The sequence below is a fragment of the Aotus nancymaae genome, unplaced genomic scaffold, assembly GCF_030222135.1.
Source record: "Aotus nancymaae isolate 86718 unplaced genomic scaffold, 86718_ANA_hifiasm-v0.15.2.pri h1tg000083l, whole genome shotgun sequence".
In the NCBI taxonomy this organism is placed as follows: domain Eukaryota; kingdom Metazoa; phylum Chordata; class Mammalia; order Primates; family Aotidae; genus Aotus; species Aotus nancymaae.
This window is the reverse complement of record NW_026988498.1, coordinates 46,116-71,978: the sequence shown is the minus strand read 5'-3', so window position 1 is coordinate 71,978 and position 25,863 is coordinate 46,116. Positions and strand designations below refer to the sequence as shown.

The following is a 25,863-nucleotide window of genomic DNA, read 5'->3' as shown; positions in this document are numbered from 1 at the left end:
CCCCGTTCAGAGACCCAGGCCCCCCAGCACCTGGCGCTGTCCAGAGATCCAGGCCCCCCGGCACCTGACCCTGTCCAAACACCCTGGACCCTGGCACCTACCCAGGCCCAGGCTCCCCGGCACCTGCCCTTTTCAGAGACCGAGGCCCCCCAGCACCAACCCCTGTCCAGAGACCAAGGCCCCCCGGCACCAACCCCTGTCCAGAGGCCCTGGAACCCGGCACCCACCCCCGTCCAGAGTCCCAGTACCCCTGGCTCCTACCCCTGTTGAGACACCAAGACCCCCGGCACCTACCCTGTCCAGAGGCCCTGGGCCCCGGCTCATACCCCCGTCAAGATACCCAGGCCCCCTGACACCTACCCCCGTTCAGAGACCCAGGTCCCCGGCACCTGACCCTCCCGGAGATTCAGGGCCCCCGGCACCTACACCTGACCAGAGATCCAGGCCCCCCGGCACCTTCCCCTGACAAGAGGCCCTGGACCCCGGCACCTACCCAAGTCCAGGCCCCCCGGCAGCTACCCCTGTCCAGATACCTAGGCACCCCGGGCACCTACCCCGTCCAGAGACCCAGGACCCCCGGCACCTAAACCCCTCCAGAGACCCAGGACCCCCAGCACCTAAAGCCCTCCAGAGACCCAGGACCCCCGGCACCTACCCCTGTCCAGACACGCAGGACACCTGGCACCTAACCGTGTCCAGAGACTCAGGACCCCCGGAACCTAGCCCTGTCCAGAGGCCCTGGATACCGTCACCTACCCCTGTCCACAGACCCAGGCACCCCGGCACCTAACCATGTCCACAGACCCAGGCCCCCCGGCACCTACCCCTGTCCAGAGACCCAGGCCCCCTGGCACCTAAACCTGTCCAGAGAACTAGGTCCCCGGCAGCTACCCCTGTCCAGAGACCCAGGCCTCCCAGCATCTAGCCCTGTCCAGAGACCCAGGCCCTCTGGCACATATCCCTATCCAGAGACCCAGGAGCCCCCGCATCTGCCCCTATCAAGAGACCCATGCCCCCCGGCACCTGCACCTATCCAGATGCCCTGGACCCAGGCACCTGCCACTGTCCAGAGACCCAGGCCCCCCACCCCTGGAACTGTCCAGAGAGCCAGGCCCAGCGGCAACTAACCCTGTTCAGAGGCCCAGGCCCCCGGCACCTACCCCCGTCCAGAGGCCCTGGACCCCGGCAGCTACCCCTGTTCAGAGACCCAGGTCCCCGACACCTGACCCTGTCCAGAGACCCCGGACCCCTGGCACCTGACCCTGTCCAGAGGCCCTGGACCCCGGCACCTGCCCATGTCCAGAGACCCAGGCCCCCCAGCACCTGCCCCTGTCCAGCATCCCAGGGCCCCCGGAACCTGCCCCTGTCCAGAGGCCCTGGACCCCGGTACCTACGCAGGCCCAGGCCCCCCGGCACCTACCCCTGTCCAGAGACCCAGGCCCCTCGGCACCTACCACTGTCCAGAGACCCAGGCCCCTCAGCACCGACCCCTGTCCAGAGACCCAGACCCGTCGGCACCTACCCCATCCAGACACCCAGGCGCGCCGGCACCTGTGCCTGTCCTGGGACCCAGGTCCCCCGGCACCTGACCCTGTCCAGAGGCTGAGGACCCCCAACACCTACCCCTGTCCAGGACCCCGCACCAACCCCTGTCTAGAGACCCAGGCCCCCAGCACCTACCCCTGTCCAGAGACCCAGGCACCCCAGCACCTAGCCCTGCCCAGAGGCCCTGGATCCCAGCACCTACCCAGGCTCAGGCTCCCCAGAACCTACCCCTGTCCAGAGACCCAGGCCCCCCGGCACCTACCCCTGTCCACAGACCCAGGCCACCCGGCACCTACCCATGTCCACAGACCGAGGACCCCCGGCACCTACCCCTGGCCAGAGATCCAGGCCCCCCGGCACCTACCCCTGGCCAGAGACCCAGTCCCCCGGCATCTACCCCTGTCCAGAGACTCAGGACCCCTGGCACCTACCCCTGTCCAAAGACCCAGGCCCCCGGCAGCTACCCCTGTCCAGAGACCCAGGCCCCCCCGGCACCTACCCCACTCCAGAAACCCAGATCCTCTGCCACCTACCTCTATCCAGAGACATAGGTGCCCCGGCATCTGCCCCTGTCAAGAGACCCATGCCCTCGGCACCTGAACATGTCCAAATGCCCTGGACCCCGTCACCTGCCCCTGTCCAGAGGCTGAGGACCCCCAACACCTACCCCTGTCCATGACCCCGCACCTACCTCTGTCTAGAGACCCAGGCCCCCAGCACCTACCCCTGTCCAGAGACCCAGGCCCTCGGCACCTACCCCGTCCAGAGACCCAGGCCCCCCGGCAACTACCCCTGTCCAGTGGCCCAGGCCCCCGGCACTTACCCCTGTCCAGAGACCCAGGCCTCGGGCAGCTACCCCTGTCCAGAGACCCAGGCCCCCCCAGCATCTACCCTTGTCCAGAGACCCAGGCCCTCCGGCACCTACCCCTGTCCAGAGACCCAGGTGCCCCCGCACCTGCTCCTGTCCAGAGACCCAGGCTCCCAGCACCTTGCCCTGTCCAGAGACCCAGGTCCCCTGGCACCTTGTTCTGTGCAGAGGCCCTGGACCACGGCACCTACCCAGGCCCAGGCCCCGCGGCACCTACCCCTATCCAGAGACTCAGGCCCCCCGGCACCTACCCCCGTCCAGAGACCCAGGCCCCCAGGCCCCTACCCCTGTCCAGAGACCCAGGCCGCCCAGCACCTACCCCTGTCCAGAGACCCAGGTCCCCCTGCACTTGCCCCCGTCCACAGACCCAGGCCCCCCGGCACCTACCCCCGTTCAGAGATGCAGGCCCCTGGCACCTTGCCCTGTCCAGAGGCCCTGGACCCCAGCACCTACCCAGGCCCAGGCCTGGATAAACTGCAAAAATTTTCTCCCATTTTGTAGGCTACCTGTTCACTTTGATGGTAATGTTTTTTGAAAAGTTAGCAAAGTAGATAGATCACGAACAAAACTAATGATGAAAAAAGAATCAAATAGACACACAAAAATGAGAAAAGGTATATCACCACTGATCCCACAGAAATACAACTACCATCAGAGGATACTATAAACACCTCTACACAAATAAACCAGCAAGTCTAGAAGAAATGGATAAATTCCTGGACATGTACACCCTCCCAAGACTAAATCAGGAAGACATCGAATCCCTAAATAGACCAATAAGAACTTCTGAAATTGAGGCAGTAATGAATAGCCCACTAACCAACAAAAGCCCAAGACCAGATGGATTCACAGCCGAATTCTACCAGAGGTACAAAGAAGAGCTGGTACCATCCCTTCTAAACTATTCCAAACAATAGAAAAAGAGGGACTCCTCCCTAACTCGTTTTATGAGGCCAGCATCATCCTGATTTCAAAACCTGGCAGAGAGACAACAAAAAAAGAAAGTTTCAGGCTGATATTGCTGATGAACATTGATTTGAAAATCCTCAATAAAATACTGGCAAGCCGAATCCAGCAGCACATCAAAAAGCTTATCCTAATTACAATCAAGTGGGCTTCATCCCTGGGATGCAAGGCTGGTTCAACACATGCAAATCAACAAACGTAATCCGTCACATAAACAGAACCAATGACCAAAAAAAAAAACACGATAATCTCAATAGATGCAGAAAAGGTCTTTGATAAAATTCAACACCCTTTCATGCTAAAAACTCTCCATAAACTAGGTGTTGACAGAACTATCTCTAAATAGTAACAGCTATTAATGACAAACCCATAGCCAGTACCATAATGAATGGGCAAAAGTTGGAATCATCCCCTTTGAAATCCAGCACAAGACAAGGATGCAGGCTTTCACCACTCCTATGCAACATAGTATTGGAAGTTCTGGCCAGAGAAATCAAGCAAAAAAAAGAAACAAAGTGTATTCAAACAGGAAGAGAGGACATCAAATTGTCTCTGTTTGCAGACAACATGAGTGTATATTTACAAAACCCCATCATCTCAGGCAAGCAGAGAGCCAAACCTTGAGTGAACTCCTCCCATTCACAATTGTTACAAAGAAAATAAAATACCTAGGAATGCAACTTACAAGGGAAGTGAAGGACTTCTTCAAGGAGAACTACAAGCTACCGCTCAAAGAAATAAGAGAGGACACAAACAAACGGAAAAACATTCCATGCTCGTGGGTAGAATCATTATCGTGAAAATGGCCATACTGCCCAAAGTGATTTATAAATTCAGTGCTATTCCCCTCAAGCTACCACTGATTTTCTTCACAAAACCAGAAACAACTACTTTAAATTTCATATGAAACCAAAAAAGAGCCCGTATAGCCAAGACAATCCTAAGTCAAAAGAACAAAGCTGGAGGGATCACACTACCTGACTTGAGACTGTTCTAAAGAGATACAGTAACCAAAACAGCATGGTACTGGTACGAACTAAATATGTACACCAAAGGAACAGAACAGAGACCTCAGAAATAACACCACGCGTCCACAACCATCTGATCTTCCACAAACCTATCAACAACAAGCAATGGGGAAAGGGTTCCCAATTTAATAAATGGTGCTGGGAAAACTGGCTAGCCATATGCAGAAAACAGAAACTAGACCCATTCCTTACATCTTATACAAAAATTAAGATGGATTAAAGACGCAAACATAAAAACTAAAACTATAAATACCCTAGAAGAAAACCTAAGCAATCTCATCCAGGACATAGGCAAGGGCAAAGACTTCATGACTAAAACAGCAAAAGCCATTGCAACAAAAGCCAAAATCGATAAATGGGATCTAACGAAAGAGCTTCTGCTCAGCCAGTCTCTGCCCCTGTCGAGAGACCCAAACCCCCGGCACCTGCCCCTGTCGAGAGGCCCAGGACCCCAGGCACCTACCCAGTCCCAGGCCCCCCGGGACTGGACATAACCCTGTCCAGAGACCCAGGCCTCTGGCACGTGTCCCGTCCATAGACCCAGGACCCGGGCACCTGCCCCTGTCCAGAGGCCCTGGACCCTGGCACCTACCCAGGGCCAGGTCTCCCGGCACCTACCCCCGTCCAGAGACCCAGGACCCCCGGCACCTACCCCTGTCCAGAGACCCAGGCCCCCTGGCACCTACCCCCGTTCAGAGACCCAGGCCCCCCAGTACCTGCCTCTGTCCAGAGGCCCTGGACCCCAGAACCTACCCAGGCCCAGGCCCCCCGGCACCTACCATCGTCTAGAGACCCATGCCCCCGGCACCCACCCCCGTTCAGAGACCCAGGCCCCAGCACCTGCCCTTGTCCAGGGACCCAGGCCCCCCGGCACCTACCCCTGTCCAGAGACCCAGGCCCATGACACTTACCCTGTCCAGAGACCGAGGACCCCTGGCACCTACCCCTGTCCAGAGACCCAGGCCCATGGCACTTACCACGTCCAGAGACCGAGGACACCTGGCACCTACCCCTGTCCAGAGACCCAGGCCCCCCGGCACCTACCCCTGTGCAGAGACCCAGGCCCCCGGCACCAGCCCCTGTCCAGAGACCAGGCCAGCCGGCACCTACCCCTGTCCAGAGACCCAGACGCCCCCCGCATTTGCCCCTGTCAAGCGACCCAGGTCCCCCGTCACCTGCCCCTGTGAAGAGACCCAGGCCCCCCGGCACCTACCCCTGTCCAGAGACCCAGGCCCCCCGGCACCTACCCCTGTCCAGAGACCAAAGACCCCCGGCACGTACCCGTGTCAAGAGACCCAGGCCCCCTGGCACCTGCCTCTGTCCAGAGACCCAGGTTCCCCGGAACCTACCCCTGTCCACAGACCCAAGCCCCCCGGCACATGCCCCTGTCCAGAGGCCCTGGACCGCGACACCTACCCAGGCCCAGGCTCCTCGGCACCTACCCCCGTCCAGAGACCAAGCCCCCCCCGGCACCTGCCCCTATCCAGAGGCCCTGGACCCCGGCACCTACACAGGCCCAGGCCCCCCGGCACCTATCCCTGTCCAGAGAACCAGGCTCCCTGGCACCTACCCCTATCCAGGGACCCAGGCCCACGACACTTACCCCGTCCAGAGACCGAGGACTCCCGGCACCTACCCTGTCCAGAGACCCAGGCCCATGACACTTACCCTGTCCAGAGACCGAGGACCCCTGGCACCTACCCCTGTCCAGAGACCAAGGCCCATGACACTTACCATGTCCAGAGACCGAGAACCCCTGGCACCTACCCCTGTCCAGAGACCCAGGCCCCCCGGAACCTACCCCTGTGCAGAGACCCAGGCCCCCGGCACCAGCCCCTGTCCAGAGACCCAGGCCAGCCGGCACCTACCCCTGTCCAGAGACCCAGACGCCCCCGCATTTGCCCCTGTCAAGCGACCCAGGCCCCCCGTCACCTGCCCCTGTGAAGAGACCCAGGCCCCCCGGCACCTACCCCTGTCCAGAGACCCAGGCCCCCCGGCACCTACCCCTGTCCAGAGACCAAAGACCCCGGGCACGTACCCGTGTCAAGAGACCCAGGTCCCCTGGCACCTGCCTCTGTCCAGAGACCCAGGTTCCCCGGAACCTACCCCTGTCCACAGACCCAAGCCCCCCGGCACATGCCCCTGTCCAGAGGCCCTGGACCGCGACACCAACCCAGGCCCAGGCCCCCCGGCACCTACCCCTGTCCAGAGACCAAGGCCCCCTGGCACCTGCCCCTATCCAGAGGCCCTGGACCCCGGCACCTACACAGGCCCAGGCCCCCCGGCACCTATCCCTGTCCAGAGAACCAGGCTCCCTGGCACCTACCCCTATCCAGGGACCCAGGCCCACGACACTTACCCCGTCCAGAGACCGAGGACTCCTGGCACCTACCCTGTCCAGAGACCCAGGCCCATGGCACTTACCACGTCCAGAGACCGAGGACCCCCGGCACCTACCCCTGTCCAGAGACCCAGGCCCCCTGGCACCTACCCCTGTCCAGAGACTCAGGCACCCCGGCACCTAGCCCTGTCCAGAGACTCAGGCACCCCGGCACCTAGCCCTGTCCAGAGGCCCTGGACCCCTGCACCTGCCCCTGTCAAGGGACCCAGGCTCCCCGGCACCTGCCCCTGTCCAGAGACCAAGGCTCCCCGGCACCTACAGCTGTCCAGAGACTCAGGACCCCGGCACCTGAACATGTCCAGATGCCCTGAACCCCGGCACCCGCCCCTGTCCAGATACCTAGGCCCCCCGGTCCCTGCACCTGTCCAGAGACCCAAGCACCTAGGCACCTACCCCTGTGTAGAGACGCAGGCCCCCCAGCACCTACCCCTGTCCGGAGATCCAGGCCCCTGGCACCTGCCCCTCTCCAGAGACCTAAACCCCCGGCACCTGCCCCTGTTCAGAGGCCCTGGACCCCGGCACCTACCCAGGCCAAGGCCCCTCGGCACTTGACCCTGTCCAGAGACCCAAACACCCGGCACCTGCCTCTTTCGAGAGACCCAGGACCCCGCACCTTCCCCTGTTCAGAGACCAAAGTCCCCAAACACCTACCCCTGTCCAGAGACCCAACCCCCAGCACCTACCCTTTTCAGAGACCCAGGATACCGGCACCTACCCCTGTGCAGAGGCCCTGGACCCCGGCAGCTACCCGCGTTCAGAGACCCAGGCCCCTGACAGCTGCCCCGTCCAGACACTCTGGACCCCAGCAATTACCCAGGCCAAGGCCCCCCAGCACCTACACCTGTCCAGACACCCAGGCCCCCTGCACCTACCCCATCCAGAGGCCATGGAGTCCGGCACCTAATCCTGTCCAGAGACCCAGGCACCCCGGCACCTACCCCTGCCGTTCAGAAACCCAGGCCCCCGGCACCTGCCCCTGTCCGGAGACCCAGGGCCCCCGGCCCCTGCCCCTGTCCAGAGGCCCTGGACCCCGGCACCTACCCAGCCCCAGGCCCCCCGGCACCTACCCCTGTCCAGAGGCCCAGGTCCTCAGGCACTTACCCTTGTCGAGAGACCCAGGCCCCCGGCACCTACCCCGTCCAGAGGACCAAGACCCCTGGCACCTACCCCTGTCCAGAAACCCAGGCGCCCGGTACCTACCCAGTCTAGAGGCCCCGGACTCCGGCAGATACCCCCGTTCAGAGGCCCAGGACTCCGGCACCTGGCCCTGTCCAGAGATCAAGGCCCACCGGCACCTGACCCTGTCCAGACACCCTGGAACCCGGCACCTACCCAGGCCCAGGCCCCCTGGCACCTACTCCCGTACAGAGACCCAGGACTCTTGACACTTACGTTTGTCCAGAGACCCAGGCCCCTGGCACCTACCCTGTCCAGAGACCCTGGACCCCGGCACCAACACCTGTCCAGAGACCCAGGCTCCCCGGCACCTACCCCTGTCCAGAGACCCAGGGCCCCCGGCACCCAGCTCTGTGCAGAGTCCCTGGACCCCGGCACCTACCCCCGTCCAGAGACCCAGGCCCCCGGCACCTACCCCTGTCCAGAGACCCAGGCCCCGGCACCTGCCACTGTCCAGAGGCCCTGGACCCGGCACCTACCCAGTCCCTGGCCCCCCAGAATCTACCCCCGTTCAGAGACCCAGGCCCCCGGCACCTGCCCCTTCGAGATACCCAGGCCCCCACGCACCTACCCCTGTCCAAAAACCTAGGCCTCCGGCACCTACCCCTGTACAGAGGCCCTGGACCCTGACACGTACCCAGGCCCAGGCCCCCCAGCACCTACCCCTGTCCAGAGACCCAGGACCCCGGCACCTGCCCCTTCGAGAGACCCAGGCCCCCACGCACCTACCTGTCCAGAAACCTAGGCCTCCGGCACCTACCCCTGTACAGAGGCCCTGGACCCTGGCACATACCCAGGCCCAGGCCCCGCAGCACCTACCCCTGTCCAGAGACCCAGGACCCCGGCACCTACCTCTGTCCAGAGACCCAGGCCCCCAGCACCTACCCTGTCCAGAGGCCCTGGACCCCAGCACCTACCCCCATCCAGAGACCCAGGCCTCCCAGCACCTACCCCCGTTCAGAGTCCCAGGCCCCCGGCACCTGCCCGTCAGGAGACCCACTCGCCTCGGCACGTGCCCCGGTCCAGAGGCCCTGGGCCCCGGCACCTACCCAGGCCCAGGCCCCCCGGCATCTACCACTGTCCAGAGACCAGGCATCCCGGCACCTGCCCCTGTCCAGAGACCCAGGCTCCCCGGCAGCTACCCCTGTCCAGATACCCAAGCCCCCGGCACCTGCCCCTGTCCAGAGACCCAGGCCGCCGACACCTATCCTGTCCAGAGACCCACGTCCCGCAGCACCTACCCCTGTCCAGAGACCCAGGCCCCCCGGTACCTACCCCGGTCCAGAGACTCAGAACCCCGGCACCTACCCCTGTCCAGAGACCCAAGCACCCGCGCACCTACCCCCGTTCAGAGACCCAGGCCTCCCCGGTACCTACACCTGTCCAGAGATCCAGGGCCCCCAGCACCTAGCCCTGTGCAGCGGCCCTGGACCCCAGCACCTGCCCCTGTCCAGAGACCAAGGCCCCCGGCACTTGCCCCGACCAGAAGGCAGGATCCCTGGCACCTACCCCTGTCCAGAGACCCAAGCCCCCCAGCACCTACCCCTGTCCAGAGACACAGGCCCCCGGCACTTACCCCGTCCAGAAGCCCAGGATCCCTCGCACCTACCCCTGTCCAGAGACCCAGGCCCCCGGAACCTACCTCCGTCCAGAAGCCCTGGACCCCGGGACCTACCTCCGTCCAGAGACCCAGGCCCCCGGCACCTGTCCCTTCCAGAGACCCAGGCCCCCAGCACCTATCCCGTCCAGAGACCGAGGCCCCGGGCACCTACCTCGTCCAGAGACCCAGGCCCCCCGGCACCTACCACTGTCCAGACACCCAGCCCCCCCGGCACCTACCACTGTTCAGACACCCAGCCCCCCCGGCACCTTCCCCTGTCCACAGACCCAGGCCCCCAACACCTGCCCCTGTACAGAGACCTAAACCTCGGCACCTGCCCCTGTTCAGAGGCCCCGGACTCCGGCACCTACCAAGGCCTAGGCCCCTCGGCATCTGCCCCTGTCGAAAGACCCCAACCCCCGGCAGCTGCCTCTGTCCAGAAGCCCAGGACCCCGCACCTACCCCTGTCCAGAGACCAAGGTCCCCCAACACCTACCCCTGTACAGAGGCCGAGGTCCCCCAACACCAACCCCTGTCCAGCACCCCGCACCTACCCATGTCCAGAGACCCAGGCCCCCAGGCACCTACCCCTGTCCAGAGACCCAGGCCCCCGGCACCTAGCCCTGTGCAGAGGCCCTGGACCCCGGCACGTACCCCTGTCCAGAGACCCGGGCCCCCCGGGAACCTACCCCTGTCCCCAGACCCAGGCCAGCCAGCACTTATCCCTGTCCAGAGACCCAGGCACCCCTGCATTTGCCCCTGTCAAGAGACCCAGGCCCCCCGGAACCTGCCCGTATCCAGAGGCCCTGGATCCCGGGACCTACCCATGTGCAGAGTCCCAGGCCCCCAGGCACCTGTCCCTGTCCAGAGACCCAGGCCCCAGGTTCCTACCCCCGTTGAGAGACCCAGGCCCCCGGCACCAGCCCCTGTCCAGAGACCCAGGCCCCCGGCACCCACCCCTGTTCAGAGACCCAGGCCCCACGGCACGTGCCCCTGTCGAGAGGCCCTGGACCCCGGCACCTGCCCCTGTCGAGAGGCCCAGGACCCCACACCTACCCTTGTCTAAAGACCCAGGTCCCCCAATACCTACCCCTGTCCAGAGGCACAGGACCCCAACGCCTACCCCTGTTCAGGACCCCGCACCTACCCCTGTTCAGCGACCCAGGACCCCGACACCTAACCCTTTCCAGAGAACCAGGCCCCCAGCCCCTACCCTGTCCGGAGACCCAGGCCCCCGTCACCTACCTCCGTCCAGAGGCCCTGGATCCCGGCACCTATCCCCGATCAGAGACCCAGGCCCCCGGCACCAGACCCTGTCCAGAGACCCAGTCCCCCCAGCACCTTTCCCTGTCCAGAGGCCCTGGAACCCGGCACCTACCGAGGCCCAGGCCCCCTGGCACCTGCCCCCGTCCAGACACCAGGAACCCCTGGCACCTACCCCTGTCCAGAGACCCAGGGCCCCTGGCACCAACCACCGTTCAGAGACCTAGGCCCCCGGCACCTGCCCCTTCCAGAGACCCAGGCCCCCCAGCACCTACCCCTATCCAGAGACCAAGGCACCTGCCCATTCCAGACACCCAGGCCCCGCAGCACCTACCCCTATCCAAAGACCAAGGCGTCCCGGCACCTACACCTGTCCAGAGACCCAGGCCTCTGGCACTTACCCCTGTCCAGAGACTCAGGACCCCGGCACCTACCCCTGTCCTGAGACCCGGGCCCCCGGCACCTCCCCTGTCCAGAGACTCAGGACCCCTGGCACCTACACCTGCCCAGAGACACCCGCCCCCAGCAGCTACCCCTGTCCAGAGACCCAGGCCAGCCGGCACCTACCGCTGTCCAGAGACCCGGACGCCCCCGCACTTGCCCCTGTCAAGTGACCCAGGTCCCCCGGCACCTGCCCCTGTGAAGAGACCCAGGCTCCCCGGCAACTACCCCTGTCCAGAGACACAGGCCCCCCGGCACATGCCCCCGTCCAGAGACCCAGGCCCCCCGGCACCTACCACTGTCCAGAGACCCAGGCCCCCCGGCACCTACCCCTGTCCAGAGACCAAAGACCCGCGGGCACGTACCCGTGTCAAGAGACTCAGGCCCCCTGGCACCTGCCTCTGTCCAGAGACACAGGTCCCCCGGAACCTACCCCTGTCCACAGACCCAGGCCCCCCTGCACATGCCCCTGTCCAGAGGCCCTGGACCGCGACACCTACCCAGGCCCAGGCCCCCCGGCACCTACCCCTGTCCAGAGACCAAGGCCCCCTGGCACCTGCCCCTATCCAGAGGCCCTGGACCCCAGCACATACACAGGCCCAGGCCCCCCGGCACCTATCCCTGTCCAGAGAACCAGGCTCCCTGGCACCTACCCCTATCCAGGGACCCAGGCCCACGACACTTACCCCGTCCAGAGACCGAGGACTCCTGGTACCTACCCCTGTCCAGAGACCCAGGCCCATGGCACTTACCACGTCCAGAGACCGAGGACCCCCGGCACCTAGCCCTGTCCAGAGGCCCTGAACCCCGGCACCTGCCCCTGTCAAGGGACCCAGGCTCCCCGGCACCTGCCCCTGTCCAGAGACCAAGGCCCCCCGGCACCTACAGCTGTCCAGAGACTCAGGACCCCGGCACCTGAACATGTCCAGATACCCAGGCCCCCCGGTCCCTGCACCTGTCCAGAGACCCAAGCACCTAGGCACCTACCCCTGTGTAGAGACCCAGGCCCCCCAGCACCTACCCCCGTCCAGAGACCCAGGCCCCTGGCACCTGCCCCTCTCCAGAGACCTAAACCCCCGGCACCTGCCCCTGTTCAGAGGCCCTGGACCCCGGCACCTACCCAGGCCAGGGCCCCTCGGCACCTGACCCTGTCCAGAGACCCAAACACCCGGCACCTGCCTCTTTCGAGAGACTCGGGACCCCGCACCTTCCCCTGTCCAGAGACCAAAGTCCCCAAACACCTACCCCTGTCCAGAGACCCAACCCCCAGCACCTACCCTTTCCAGAGACCCAGGATACCGGCGCCTACCCCTGTCCAGAGACCCAGGCCCCCGGCACCTACCCCTGTGCAGAGGCCCTGGACCCCGGGAGCTACCCGCGTTCAGAGACCCACACCCCCGACAGCTGCCCCGTCCAGACACCCTGGACCCAAGAAACCTTGGCCCCAGGCCAAGGCCCCCCGGCACCTACACCTGTCCAGACACCCAGGCCCTCTGCACCTACCCCATCCAGAGGCCATGGAGCCCGGCACCTATCCCTGTCCAGAGACCCAGGCCCCCCGGCACCTACCCCCGCCGTTCAGAAACCCAGGCCCCCCGCACCTGCCCCTGTCCGGAGACCCAGGGCCCCCGGCCCCTGCCCCTGTCCAGAGGCCCTGGACCCCGGCACCTACCCAGGCCCAGGCCCCCCGGCACCTACCCCTGTCCAGAGGCCCAGGCCCCCAGGCACTTACCCTTGTCGAGAGACCCAGGCCCCCGGCACCTACCCCGTCCAGAGGACCAAGACCCCTGGCACCTACCCCTGTCCAGAAACCCAGGCCCCCGGGACCTACCCTGTCTAGAGGCCCCGGACTCCGGCAGATACCCCTGTTCAGAGGCCCAGGACCCCGGCACTTGGCCCTATCCAGAGATCAAGGCCCACCGGCACCTGACCCTGTCCAGACACCCTGGACCCCGGCACCTACCCAGGCCCAGGCCCCCTGGCACCTACTCCCGTACAGAGACCCAGGACTCTTGACACCTACGCCTGTCCAGAGACCCAGGCCCAGCAGCACCTACCCCTATCCAAAGACCAAGGCGTCCCGGCACCTACACCTGTCCAGAGACCCAGGCCTCTGGCACTTACCCCTGTCCAGAGACTCAGGACCCCGGCACCTACCCCTGTCCTGAGACCCGGGCCCCCGGCACCTCCCCTGTCCAGAGACTCAGGACCCCTGGCACCTACACCTGCCCAGAGACACCCGCCCCCAGCAGCTACTCCTGTCCAGAGACCCAGGCCAGCCGGCACCTACCGCTGTCCAGAGACCCAGACGCCCCCGCACTTGCCCCTGTCAAGCGACCCAGGTCCCCCGGCACCTGCCCCTGTGAAGAGACCCAGGCTCCCCGGCAACTACCCCTGTCCAGAGACACAGGCCCCCCGGCACATGCCCCCGTCCAGAGACCCAGGCCCCCCGGCACCTACCCCTGTCCAGAGACCAAAGACCCCCGGCACGTACCCATGTCAAGAGACTCAGGCCCCCTGGCACCTGCCTCTGTCCAGAGACCCAGGTCCCCCGGAACCTACCCCTGTCCACAGACCCAGGCCCCCCTGCACATGCCCCTGTCCAGAGGCCCTGGACCGCGACACCTACCCAGGCCCAGGCTCCCTGGCACCTACCCCCGTCCAGAGACCAAGGCCCCCTGGCACCTGCCCCTATCCAGAGGCCCTGGACCCCGGCACCTACACAGGCCCAGGCCCCCCGGCACCTATCCCTGTCCAGAGAACCAGGCTCCCTGGCACCTACCCCTATCCAGGGACCCAGGCCCACGACAGGTACCCCGTCCAGAGACCGAGGACTCCTGGCACCTACCCCTGTCCAGAGACCCAGGCCCATGGCACTTACCACGTCCAGAGACCGAGGACCCCCGGCACCTACCCCTGTCCAGAGACCCAGGCCCCCCGGCACCTAGCCCTGTCCAGAGGCCCTGGACCCCGGCACCTGCCCCTGTCAAGGGACCCAGGCTCCCCGGCACCTGCCCCTGTCCAGAGACCAAGGCCCCCCGGCACCTACAGCTGTCCAGAGACTCAGGACCCCCGGCACCTGAACATGTCCAGATACCCACGCCCCCCGGTCCCTGCACCTGTCCAGAGACCCAAGCACCTAGGCACCTACCCCTGTGTAGAGACCCAGGCCCCCCAGCACCTACCCTCGTCCAGAGACCCAGGCCCCTGGCACCTGCCCCTTTCCAGAGACCTAAACCCCGGCACCTGCCCCTGTTCAGAGGCCCTGGACCCAGGCACCTACCCAGGCCAAGGCCCCTCGGCACCTGACCCTGTCCGGAGACCAAGGCCCCTCGGCACCTACAGCTGTCCAGAGACTCAGGACCCCAGCACCTGAACATGTCCAGATGCCCTGAACCCCGGCACCTGCCCCTGTCCAGATTCCCAGGCCCCCCGGTCCCTGCACCTGTCCAGAGACCCAAGCACCTAGGCACCTACCCCTGTGTAGAGACCCAGGCCCCCCAGCACCTACCCCCGTCCAGAGACCCAGGCCCCTGGCACCTGCCCCTCTCCAGAGACCTAAACCCCCGGCACCTGCCCCTGTTCAGAGGCCCTGGACCCCGGCACCTACCCAGGCCAGGGCCCCTCGGCACCTGACCCTGTCCAGAGACCCAAACACCCGGCACCTGCCTCTTTCGAGAGACTCGGGACCCCGCACCTTCCCCTGTCCAGAGACCAAAGTCCCCAAACACCTACCCCTGTCCAGAGACCCAACCCCCAGCACCTACCCTTTCCAGAGACCCAGGATACCGGCGCCTACCCCTGTCCAGAGACCCAGGCCCCCGGCACCTACCCCTGTGCAGAGGCCCTGGACCCCGGGAGCTACCCGCGTTCAGAGACCCACACCCCCGACAGCTGCCCCGTCCAGACACCCTGGACCCAAGAAACCTTGGCCCCAGGCCAAGGCCCCCCGGCACCTACACCTGTCCAGACACCCAGGCCCTCTGCACCTACCCCATCCAGAGGCCATGGAGCCCGGCACCTATCCCTGTCCAGAGACCCAGGCCCCCCGGCACCTACCCCCGCCGTTCAGAAACCCAGGCCCCCCGCACCTGCCCCTGTCCGGAGACCCAGGGCCCCCGGCCCCTGCCCCTGTCCAGAGGCCCTGGACCCCGGCACCTACCCAGGCCCAGGCCCCCCGGCACCTACCCCTGTCCAGAGGCCCAGGCCCCCAGGCACTTACCCTTGTCGAGAGACCCAGGCCCCCGGCACCTACCCCGTCCAGAGGACCAAGACCCCTGGCACCTACCCCTGTCCAGAAACCCAGGCCCCCGGGACCTACACTGTCTAGAGGCCCTGGACTCCGGCAGATACCCCCGTTCAGAGGCCCAGGACCCCGGCACCTGGCCCTGTCCAGAGATCAAGGCCCACCGGCACCTGACCCTGTCCAGACACCCTGGACCCCGGCACCTACCCAGGCCCAGGCCCCCTGGCACCTACTCCCGTACAGAGACCCAGGACTCTTGACACCTACGCCTGTCCAGAGACCCAGGCCCCTGGCACCTACCCTGTCCAGAGACCCTGGACCCCGGCACCAACACCTGTCCAGAGACCCAGGCTCCCCGGCACCTACCCCTGTCCAGAGACCCAGGGCCCCCGGCACCCAGCTCTGTGCAGAGTCCCTGGACCCCGGCACCTACCCCTGTCCTGAGACCCAGGCCCCGGCACCTACCCCCGTCCAGAGACCCAGGCCCCCGGCACCTACCCCTGTCCAGAGACCCAGGCCCCGGCACCTACCCCTGTCCAGAGGCCCAGGACCCCAACACCTCCCCGGTCCAGGACCCCACATCTAGCCCTGTCCAGAGATGCAGGCCCCGCGACACCTACCCCTGTCCAGAGACCCAGGCTCCCCAGGACCTGCCTCTGTCCAGAGGCACTTGACCCCGGGACCTGCCTCTGTCCAGAGGCACTGGACCCCGGCACCTACGCAGTCCCAGGCCCCTCGGCACCGACAACTATCCCGAGATCCAGGCCCCCCGGCACCAAGCCCTGTCCAGAGACATCAGGTCCCCCGGCACCTAGTCCTGTCCAGAGGCCCTGGACCCCGGCACCTAGCCCTGTCCAGAGACACAGGCCCCCGGTACCTACCCCTGTCCAGAGACGCAGGCCCCCCGGGACCTAGCCCTGTCAAGAAACCCAGAACCCCCGGAACCTAACCCTGTCCACACACACAGGGCCCCGGCACCTATCCCATCCAGAGACGCAGGACCCCGGCACCTAACCCTGTCCAGACACCCAGGCCCCCGGCACCTACCCATGTCCAGAGACCCAGGACCCTGGCAGCTACCCCTGTCCAGAGACCCAGGACCCCGGCACCTACCCCTGTCTAGAGACCCAGGCCCCCCGGCAACTGCCTCTGTCCAGAGGCCCTAGAGCCCAGCACCTACTAAGTCCCAGGCCCCTCGGCACCTACCCCGGGTCAGAGACCCAGGGCCTCCGGCACCTAGCCCTGTCCAGAGGCCCTGGACCTCGGCACCTGCCCCTGTCCAGAGACCCAGGTTCCTCGGCACCAACCCCTGTCCAGAGACCCAGGCCCCTGGCACCTACCCCTGTTCAGAGACCCAGACCCCGGCACCTACCAGTTTCTAGAGACTCAGGCCCCCCGGCACCTACCCCTGTCCAAAGACCCATGCGCCCCGGCACCTGCGCCTGTCCAGAGGCCCAGACCCTCGGCACCTGCCCCTGTCCAGAGGCCCTGGACCCCTGCACCTGCCCCTGTCCAGAGGCCGAGGACCCCTAACACCTACCCCTTTCCAGGATCGCGCACCTATCCCTGTCCAGAGACCAAGGCCCCCCAGCACCTACCCCTGTCCAGAGAACCAGGCCCCCAGCACCTACCCCGTCCAGGGACCCAGGCCCCCGGGCACCTACCCCCGCCCAGAGGCCCTGGACCCCGGCACATACCCCTGTCCAGAGACCCAGGCCCCCAGGCACCTACCCCCGTCCAGACACCCAGGACCCGAGGCACCGACCCCCGTATAGAGACCCAGGAACCCGGCACCTACCCATTTCCAGAGACCCAGGACCCCGGCACTTACACCTTTCCAGAGACCCAGGAACCCTGGCACCTGACCCTGTCCAGAGGCCCTGTACCCCGGCCCCACAACACTTGCCACTGTGCAGAGGCCCTGGACCTCGGTACCTACCCAGGCCCTGGACCTCGGCACCTGCCCCTGTCCAGAGACCCAGGCGCCTCGGCACCAGCCCCTGTCCAGAGACCCAGGCCCCTGGCACCTACCCCTGTTCAGAGACCCAGGGCCCTGGCACCTACCCCTGTTCAGAGACCCAGACCCCGGCACCTACCAGTTTCTGGAGACTCAGGCCCCCGGCACCTACCCCTGTCCAAAGACCCATGCGCCCCGGCACCTGCGCCTGTCCAGAGGCCCAGACCCTCGGCACCTGCCCCCGTCCAGAGGCCCTGGACCCCTGCACCTGCCCCTGTCCAGAGGCCGAGGACCCCTAACACCTACCCCTTTCCAGGACCGTACACCTATCCCTGTCCAGAGACCAAGGCCCCCCAGCACCTACCCCTGTCCAGAGAACCAGGCCCCCAGCACCTACCCCTGCCCAGAGGCCCTGGACGCCGGCACCTACCCCAGTTCAGAGACCCCGGCCCCCTGGCACCTACCCCCGTTCAGAGACCCAGGCCCCCCAGTACCTGCCCCTGTCCAGAGGCCCTGGACCCCGGAACCTACCCAGGCCCAGGCCCCCCGGCACCTACCATCGTCTAGAGACCCATGCCCCCAGAACGCACCCCCGTTCAGAGACCCAGGCCCCCCGGCACCTACCACTGTCCAAAGACCCAAGACCCCTGGCACGTACCTGTGTCAAGAGACCCAGGCCCCCCGGCACCTGCCTCTGTCCAGAGACCCAGGTCCCCCGGAACCTACCCCTGTCCACAGACCCAGGCCCCCCGGCACATGCCCCTGTCCAGAGGCCCTGGACCGCGACACCTACCCAGGCCCAGGCCCCCCGGCACCTACCCCTGTCCAGAGACCAAGGCCCCCTGGCACCTGCCCCTATCCAGAGGCCCTGGACCCCGGCACCTACACAGGCCCAGGCTCCCCGGCACCTACCCCTATCCGAAGACTCAGGCCCACGACACTTACCCTGTCCAGAGACCGAGGACCCCTGGCACCTACGCCTGTCCAGAGACCCAGGCCCATGGCACTTACCACGTCCAGAGACCGAGGACCCCTGGCACCTACCCCTGTCCAGAGACCCAGGTCCCCCGGCACCTACCCCTGTCCAGAGACTCAGGCACCCCGGCACCTAGCCCTGTCCAGAGGCCCTGGACCCCGGCATCTACCCCTGTCCACAGACCCAGGCCCCCGGCACCTACTCCTGTCCAGAGACCCAGGCTCCGGGCACCTACCCCTGTCCAGAGATTCAGGACCCCCGGCACCTACACCTGTCCAGAGACCCAGGCACGCCGGCATCTACCCCTGTCCGGAGACCCAGGCCCCCCGGCCCCTGTACCTGTCAAGAGACCCGGGCCCCCCGGCACCTACCCCTGTGCAGAGACACAGGCCCCCCGGCACATACCCCTGTGCAGAGACCCAGGCCCCCCGGCACCTACCCCTGTCCAGAGACCCAGGCCCCCCGGCACCTACCACTATCCAGACACCCAGCCCCTCCGACACCTACCACTGTCCAGACACCCAGCCCCCCCGGCACCTTCCCCTGTCCACAGACCCAGGCCCCCAACACCTGCCCCTGTACAGAGACCTAAACCCCGGCACCTGCCCCTGTTCAGAGGCCCTGGACTCCGGCACCTACCAAGGCCTAGGCCCCTCGGCATCTGCCCCTGTCGAAAGACCCCAACCCCCGGCAGCTGCCTCTGTCCAGAAGCCCAGGACCCCGCACCTACCCCTGTCCAGAGACCAAGGTCCCCCAACACCTACCCCTGTACAGAGGCCGAGCTCCCCCAACACCAACCCCTGTCCAGCACCGCGCACCTACCCATGTCCAGAGACCCAGGCCCCCAGGCACCTACCCCTGTCCAGAGACCCAGGCCCCCGGCACCTACCCTGTCCAGAGAACCAGGGCCCCTGGCACCTAGCCCTGTGCAGAGGCCCTGGACCCCGGCACGTACCCCTGTCCAGAGACCCGGACCCCCCGGGAACCTACCCCTGTCCCCAGACCCTGGCCAGCCAGCACTTATCCCTGTCCAGAGACCCAGGCGCCCCTGCATTTGCCCCTGTCAAGAGACCCAGGCCCCCCGGAACCTGCCCGTATCCAGAGGCCCTGGATCCCGGGACCTACCCATGTCGAGTCCCAGGCCCCCAGGCACCTGTCCCTGTCCAGAGACCCAGGCCCCAGGCACCTACCCCCGTTGAGAGACCCAGGCCCCCGGCACCAGCCCCTGTCCAGAGACCCAGGCCCCCGGCACCTACCCCTGTTCAGAGACCCAGGCCCCACGGCACGTGCCCCTGTCGAGAGGCCCTGGACCCCGGCACCTGCCCCTGTCCAGAGGCCCAGGACCCCACACCTACCCTTGTCTAAAGACCCAGGTCCCCCAATACCTGCCCCTGTCCAGAGGCACAGGACCGCAACACCTACCCCTGTTCAGGACCCCGCACCTACCCCTGTTCAGCGACCCAGGACCCCGACACCTAACCCTTTCCAGAGAACCAGGCCCCCAGCCCCTACCCTGTCCGGAGACCCAGGCCCCCGTCACCTACCTCTGTCCAGAGGCCCTGGATCCCGGCACCTATCCCCGTTCAGAGACCCAGGCCCCCGGCACCAGACCCTGTCCAGAGACCCAGTCCCCCCAGCACCTTTCCCTGTCCAGAGGCCCTGGAACCCGGCACCTACCGAGGCCCAGGCCCCCTGGCACCTGCCCCCGTCCAGAGACCAAGGACCCCTGGCACCTACCCGTCCAGAGACCCAGGCCCCCTGGCACCAACCACCGTTCAGAGACCTAGGCCCCCGGCACCTGCCCCTATCCAAAGACCAAGGCGTCCCGGCACCTACACCTGTCCAGAGACCCAGGCCTCCGGCACTTACCCCTGTCCAGAGACTCAGGACCCCTGAGACTCATGTCCTGCTTTGTTTCTCTGGCAGCACCACAACCAGGCTCTAGCATACACATATTAGCTCCAGCATAGATATATCTCACATGGCTCTGTAGGTACAAAATTAAAATAAATGGTGAAAGAGAATTCGAATACCAACAAGACAGGGAACCTAGAAAGGAAGGAAGGCAGAGGCAATCCACATCTAGCCTGGGGAGGACTTGGACAGCTCGACCAACACCCAACAGAGGTCCTCTTCCCCAAACGGACCTCTAGGTTGAAAAATGCCTTTATCATCTAGAAAACTATTTGGGGAGTTGAAGATCAACAAGCACACCAACATAACACCCAAATCATAACAGAGATGTGTTGTTAAAAACCTAAGTATAAACGAAACCTAACAATTCTGACCAATAGTATAGGAGACGCTTACATATAAAACAATAAAGACACACAAGGCAAAGCACCGGTCTGTACCTGCGCGCATCAGCACCATACTTCTGGATGATGGAAACTGGGTCTGGATAATTCTTTTTCCGTTTGCTCATTTTTTGGCCGTCACTTGTAAAACAAAAGGGAGATGCCAATTAAGTCAGTCAGTATCACAGATGATCTTGATATATAAGGATACAAAGCATTTGCAAATAGGAATACAAAAAAGGAAATGGGAAGGAGTAACTTAGAAGTTAGCGTTAACAGGCCAGGCATAGTGGCTCACGCCTATAATCCCAGCACTTTGGGAGGCCAAGGCAGGCAGACCACCTGAGGTCAGGAGTTCGAGACCAGCCTGGCCAACATGGTGAAACCCCGTCCCTTACTAAAAACACAAAAATTAGCTGTGTGTGGTGGTGCACACCTGGACTCCCCACTACTGGGGACGTTGTTTCGGTAAGTTTACCATCGTTTTGCTTGAATTGCTCTCCACCAATCTTCTCAGCTAAGATCGAGGTGAGCTGCACGGCGGAAGAGGGCTGCGTGTAAGAAGGCAGCTCTGTCTCAGAGGACAAAAGGCCTGGGAGCACCCGGACAGGCAGGCACTGCGTGGAGGTCGCTCCCCTCCCAGTGGCCACTGTGGAGGCATTTCATAGAAATGCTCAAGGACCATTCACATTCAGAATCGGGATCAAACCGAGAACTCATGAGGGATATCGGACAGGAGTCAGAAAATGAGTTTCTCACACAACCGGAGCAAGGAGGGGAGAACCCTGGGCTTCACACTTGCAATCCGCCGCCTTCCCTGCAGTGTGGCCCCGGTTATGTTGTCTCGCAACTCTGCCTGCATGAGTCCAATTGTCTTAGGAAGGGGCAAATGCTTCATAAGTGCCAACGGGAAGTGTCAGAATACTGGAACATATTAATATTAATATATCAACTTTCACCCAAAAAAACCTGAAAGCATTTGCAGACAGCAAAAACAGCTTCATTATCCTTTCGTTTGTATAATATATCTCTGGAAAGATGAAAAAGAATCAGAACACCCGTTTGTTACAGGAAACAAAATGTTGTGGACAGAAAAAAGTGGGAGGAAGACTGGTCACTGCCTAGTCCACTGTGCACAATTTGAATTTTGAACCATGCAAAAGTATTGCTTGGTTAAATTAAAGTCATTTAAAAGATAAAAAATAAATATTTAATACAAGCACAATATGCTGGGAAACAAAATCAAAGGCTTTCTGGCCACAGAGCCACTCTTTCCCAGACTGAGGCTTTCCAGGAAAGGCTTTCTGCCTGAACCAAGCAGAGGATCCAGATGTGGATCGTCTGACAAACACAGGGCTTCTTAGGAAGTGTCCTAAATTGTGTTTAGGAAGTGCAGCCCCTGTTGAGATTCATCAAGAGAGGGAAAGAGCCCAAATGGGAAGGAGCATGGGTTGAGGGGCACAAAAGTAGGTCTGTTGACAAAGAACGGAAGTAAAGGGGACATCAGGTTGAAGCTTTGTGCTGTGAGTCAGAAGGACAATTTAAAAGTTGCCTAAAGAGGCGCACACAGTCCGCGCTGCTGCCCTCCAGCTGGAAGGGAAGCTCAGCTCTTGCCTACTGACTGGAGCCCTGCACAGAATGTCCCCTGCCGCAACCGGTACTTACTGCAGCGCCCCTCCCCCTCTGCAGAATGTCTGGGTCCTGTGTTCTAAACTGCCATACTTTCAAATTTTACCTGACCTACCTGAACTCAGGAGAATCTGTTGAGGCAGGTCACTCTCTGGGTCCTGCCCTTGACTTTTCTCACCACAGAAACTGCCAGACAGCGGTGGTCAGCACCCAGCCTGAGGCGATGGCTTCAAATGGAGGTGAGTCTGTAGGGACAAGGGCATTATCCAATTCTCTGCCATGTTTCAAATCCTTGGGAATTCAAATTTCACAGTGCCCCAGGGGACAGCTGATAGGGCTGATGTCCAGGAGGGAGGAAGCACTGGATGTTCCCAAATACATCACACCTGGGGAGGGCCATGGCACCCTGAGTCTGTGGTTAGGGAGGACGGCTCCTTAGAGGTGGACCAAGGTGCCCGGGGGAATACACCATGTAGGGGAAAGGATGGAGTGGATGTATTGATTCTTTCTAGAGGGGGACAGGTCACATCGCCGTGTCTTTGTAGGGAGTGGTGGGATCGTGTTGTGCTGGTGGCCCAGGGAGGATGACAGGCAAGTCTGAGCCCTGTGTTGTGTGTCTTCAGGCACCTGGAAGGTGCCCTTCCATATTGTTCAGAGGGATTTGGACTGGACGTTTCTAGATCTTAGGGAAGAGTGGGGAGAAGTGGGCTCAGCCAGAAAACTGTTGGGTGGGTTGTCTGTGACAGAGCACGCAGTGACAGCCTCTGGGTGGGCGAGGCTGGAGCTACTGTAACTGCCGCAGCCTCTCAGCTCCCTCCCCAGAGGTGGCTTCTCCGTCAGTTCAGGTGGCTGTTGGCTCTCATTTAACAGGGGTGGGGGCAGTTGGGGAAGATCAGGCAACACGGCCTGGGCTTCCCAGCTTGTTCTGAATTCTTCGTCCTTTTGTGGAAGCTCAGGTCTTCAGACCCACTTCCTCTTGTCTGCTAGCTCATGGCCTGTCCTCTGCACTTTGTGTTACTGTGGAGAGGAAGAATTTGTCTCTTTTCCATGTCTACTACCTCATGAACAGGGGTCAGGTGTGGACTCTTGCTGGTTCTCAGTGGAAGGGTCTGGAAAGACTGGTTTCCTATTCAGTAGAGGAAGGAGAGTAGCGTACAAATAGGAAGACGGTCCTCTTATTATTCTCCTTCAAGTCAGGATGTGTGTCCTGACTGATGAGGTGCATGTGCTGTATCCCTAGTCCCCTTGACTGGAGACTGCATGAGGTCCTAGTGAACAGGGATGAGCTCCAGACAACTTTGCCACACCTGGCCTGTGGCCCAAGAACTTCTGGTTCTTGGTTGGTCACTAGATTCAGTTATTGGGAGCTCAAAGGAAAAGGACCAGAGACGGGCTCGTTGTCCCATGACCTATTCTAACATGACCAGCAGCTGTGGAAATCCCTGGACACCTCCCCTGACAGCCCCACTGCTCACTGCTTCCTGGCTGTGCTCTAATCGTGTGCAGCTGTTGCTGGCTGAGCAATCAAAGTATCTCAGGGAACTCCACCACTGCTTCTCAGACCTGCCCCCTGGGAACACACCTTCCTGAGTGGCAGCCAGGACCACCGAGCACTGAGGAAAGGGTGGCCCAAATCTGACCCCTGTTTAGCACTTGCCGTGCATGGTGCCAGGACAATCACTTGCACACTGGCCATAACACATATGGGTTATCTTCAGGGTTCACAGGGTGCTGGCTTGGGACAGATTTCTTTCCAATGATTTCCTTCCTTCCTTCCTTCCTTCTTTCCTTCTTCCTTCCTTCCTCCCTTTCTCTTTTTCTTTCTTTCTTTTTCTTTTTTCTTTTTTTTTTTTAACAGAGTCTTGCTCTGTCACCCAGGTCAGAATGCAGTGGTGCAATCTCGGCTCACTGTAGTCTCTGCCTCCCGGGTTCAAGCAATATTCCTGCCTCAGCCTCCTGAGTAGCTGGGATTACAGGCATGCACTACCACACTCAGCTGAGTTTTGTATTTTAGTAGAGACATGGTTTCACCACATTGACCAAGCTGGTCTTCAACTCCTGACCTCAGGTTATCTGCCCACCTCGGCCTCCCAAAGTGCTGGGATTACAGGCATGAATCGCCACACCCACTCTAATCAGTGGTTTTATTTTGTTGTGCTGAGCTAGGACAGAAAGGGGTTTTCAAGAGCTTCAGGAAAAGGAAGACTGAAGAGGAGACACGACCATAATATTAGGAATCTTCTGGCTTCCTATAGGCCTTCTGAGCGCATAGCACCGCCCTGGGGGAGGCCCCTCACCTGCTGCTGAGCATGCTGAGGGCCACCAAGCCGGCGAGAGATTCATCCCTGACCCATGGCTTGGGAGATGCCTGTAAGGCTCACAGGGTCTGCCAGGGAGACCCTCAGAGGCAGCGAAGGCTTGGCTGTTGCTTCTTGGCAGACAGGGGTCAGGGAGTCTAGTGGAGCCAGGGCCAGGCTCTCTAGTGAAGCGACCCTCCCGTGGAGGAACAGAGCATGCGATACACACTCACGGACACTTACAAGCTGCAGAGTTTCCTTGTCCCACACCCTCAGCTGTTGGGACACCCCTCTGATTCCCAGTGACTAGTGCGGACCTGGAGACCCCAGCTCATTCACCTCTTTCCTTTGTCTCCACAGCATGCCCAGTGCTGGACCCAAGTGTGACCAAGAACCCTGGCACCTCCATGCCAGTGTTCACGGCTCTGCCCTTCACCACACCTGCTCCCAGCCCAGCACACGGGCCGACCCTCGTGATTACAGTGGTTCCTCCAGGCAGCTCTCTGGTGCTGTCTGCCTTCCCCAGCACCCCTCTGGTGGCAGGACAGGATGGCCAAGGCCTGAATTGGGCTGGGGCTTCCAACACCCTTCTCCAGATAAAGACAGAAGCGGGGCCTATGAAGGCCCCTCAGGCACAGACCTTGGTCCTAACTCAGGCACCCCTCGTCTGGCAGGCTCCAGGCACCCTCTGCGGGGGTGTCACCTGTCCACCTCCCCGACCCCTAGCAGCTGCCCCTGCGGTGCCCGCTAGGGCTGCCCACGTCATTGGGGGCACCCGGGCCTGCGAGGGAGGCTGGTCCCAGAGCCTTCCTCCTCCAGCACCACCACCGGCTCCCCAGCCGGCCCCCATCATGGCCCCAGGGAATGCTTGTCCATGGCCACAAGGGGCTCATGGAGAGGGCAGCCAGGCTCCCTCCCAGGCCAAGGCCCAACCGGACGACTCCTGCAAGAGCGTGTATGAGAACTTCCGACTCTGGCAGCACTACAAGACCCTGGCCCGGAGGCACATTCCCCAGAGTCCGGACATGGAAGCGCTTTCCTGCTTCTTTATGTGAGTGTCCTCGGGGCACCGGAGTTCATCTCGCAGCTCACTCGTAAAGAGGCTGCTGGATGGACGGGAGGTCACGCCGTTCAGGGAAGCTTGCAGGGTGGTCTTAAAGGTGACGGGTGGAG

General features: G+C 62.8%; 1 long non-coding RNA gene across 3 annotated transcripts in view; it reads right to left on the bottom strand.

Annotated features, from left to right (window-relative positions):
* Positions 1 to 25,863, bottom strand: part of LOC135271588 (uncharacterized) — a 53,226-nt gene that overhangs the window by 16,308 nt on the left and 11,055 nt on the right. For 2 of the 3 annotated variants that reach the window (XR_010339713.1, XR_010339715.1), the window contains exons 1-3: positions 22,509 to 25,281; positions 20,822 to 20,905; positions 20,337 to 20,454 (exon numbers count right to left, since the gene is read on the bottom strand). This is a non-coding gene — a long non-coding RNA (uncharacterized LOC135271588). Of the gene's footprint in view, positions 1 to 20,336; positions 20,455 to 20,821; positions 20,906 to 22,508; positions 25,282 to 25,863 lie in introns of those variants that run through there. The other variant, XR_010339714.1, reaches the window with a different exon arrangement.